The 2,500-nt window shown below is 37.6% G+C and overlaps 1 long non-coding RNA gene across 1 annotated transcript in view; it reads right to left on the minus strand.

The window, feature by feature from the left end:
* The window catches only part of LOC138057600 (uncharacterized), a 34,976-nt gene that overhangs the window by 15,302 nt on the left and 17,174 nt on the right, over positions 1–2,500 (minus strand). The gene's annotated exons all lie outside the window — the stretch shown is intronic.

Genomic DNA, 2,500 nt, shown 5'->3' on the forward strand with positions numbered 1-2,500 from the left:
AAAGCAATTGGAAATTGACTAATTCTTGATAGTCAAGAATTATTTATGACGTTGCCAAATATGTTGTTTGTTTCAATAAAATATTTCGGTGGAAAGGTTTTTGTGAGATTTCATTAGGCCTTTGTGGATTTATCATGTTGTGTCATGATGATATTTGAGCTCAACTAATTTGCATAGGTGGGTTGAAATTTGACACGCGCCGAGCAGTTTTCATAAAGATGACTGGAAGTTTTGGTCGTCTTCTTAATAGGTAGCTATAGTTTTTAACGTCAAAAAAAGATCTATTTTGTCACTATGGTGTAAAATTAAGTATATTTGGGAAGGCCAAAATATTTCCTTAAGTTCCTAGCTGGTTAATCCAATTTATTCCCTACTGATGCGAAGATTGTCTACATAACTCATTAACACGAAAACTTTTCAACAATATTATTACATCGCTTTAATCTAACCCAAAAACATTCATATAGTGAAAAACCAGCATTTAGATTTGCGATAATTCAGGTTGACATGTTCGCAAGTATGTTTTTGCATCTCATAGATGTCTAGATTTTCAATTACAAACTCTGTTTTGATTAAGACGCCGGCGTCATTTCCTCCCATTGGCGGTACTCATTATGAAAGATGGATATTTCTGCCCCTGTAATACAAACATTAAAAAAGTTCTGTTTAAATTAAAGGAGTTTTTATGTATCTCACCCACTCTGCCCACTATTTCACAGTCTCGAAACTTGAAACGAATAATTATTCGTATAGTTACTAAAACAAGGAATGACCTAAGATGATCTAAAATTACTTAGAATGACCTAAAATGATCTAAAACAGACAAAATGGTGGTAGCTCATTTTAGGTCATTTCAGATACCATTGAGGCACATTTAGGTCATTTTAGATACCGTTGTAGTTCATTTTAGATTATTTTAGGTCATTCCTTGTTTTAGTGACTACCAATAATTTGGAAGGAAACTATTTCCAGCATTTTCTCGTCGGCAAAATTTTCAATCGCATTTCTTTCCCCTGATTCACCGTGCTTATCATAAAACATGCAGTTTTCTCGAGCAAATAGCGGGTGTAAAGCTTTCAAGGATTTTGTATGTTTCTTTCTAACAATTCTTCTAAGCTTGAAAGGCCCGTCGCCAATTATCCATCAGTGAACACCTGCCTCATATTCAATTACTTTTGTAATCTTTATTAAGTTGATTGTAAACAGTCAACGCGATTGCAAAAGTTTCTGCTTCAGTCCTGACTTGCACACGTCAGTTCATCAGTGTTGTCTCGCTGTATGAGTTCTCCATTTATCTCTCTGGATCACCAAAACGCGTTCACAAATTTACTGTTACCGCTTTACTATCCGCTAAAGAAATTCTCAGCGAGAGGTTTCTTGTACAAGTGGCGGATCATCGTGAGTTGTTGGATGAGAATGACTCTGACAACATTCGACGCTAGCGTATTCTGCTTGGAAGAATTAACCAGAGGCTTGCAAGTATGGTGGCAGATTTGTCACGATTTCTATTTTGTGCATCTAATAGGAGGTAATATTGTGTTTCCAGTTTCATTGTGTACAATAACTGCCATAAGCGTGGACAGACTTCTGGCGTTGTTATTAGGACTTAGATACAGACAAGTTGTGACCGTAAGGCGAGTGTATGTGTTTCTTATCGCCTCCTGGGTCTCTTTTGGTATCGGAATTGCCGCACTTGGATTTTACAGCCACTTTGCATGGGAAATTTTCATTGCTACGAGTTCACTGCTTTGTCTGATAATATCCATCTACTGTTATAGCAGGATTTTTCTCAGGCTTCGTCATCATCAAACTCAAATACAAGAGCAAGCTCAGGACCAAGCAACTGAAAGAGTTCCATTGAATATTACACGATACAAAAAGACAGTGTCCACTACAATGTGGTTGCAATTGGCATTAGTAATTTGTTTTTTGCCGTATGCGGCTGTCTCACCGTTCGCGTTTCGAGAAATTCAAACAAGACAGTCGTCAGGTATTTTTCTTGCAATGTTGGTCGCTGTAACGTTAATGTTTTTCAACTCAACTTTAAATCCAATTTTGTACTGTTGGAAGATGAATGACGTGAGACAATCAGTGAAAGACACATTGAGACAACTATGTCGTTGTTCTGCAAACCAATAGACACGAAAAGGAAATTAATATTGTTTTACTTTCGACTTCGCGGTTATTTTGTTTTGGCGTTCTCACTCGTTGGCGCACTTAATTTCGGTTATCAACTCATAGACCACACGAATGAATACTCTTAGTTTTACCAAGCTGAGGAAGTTTGCGGCGGAAGGCGAAATTGCCAAGGACCCAAACGGTCACAATGTACTACGTTTTCGTCAAAAATTAAAGATATATGACCTGATTCGTCATAGCCCGCGGCCGACTCATATCGAACTGTCTATTGTATAGTAGTTTTCAAATATTGCAGTAAGCTTCAGCGTATGGAAAGTATGGTGAACGCGCGTGCAAAATGCGGCGTGTCAGTAGATACAAG

This window comes from Montipora capricornis, chromosome 7 (genome assembly GCF_036669925.1).
Source record: "Montipora capricornis isolate CH-2021 chromosome 7, ASM3666992v2, whole genome shotgun sequence".
NCBI classification, from domain to species: domain Eukaryota; kingdom Metazoa; phylum Cnidaria; class Anthozoa; order Scleractinia; family Acroporidae; genus Montipora; species Montipora capricornis.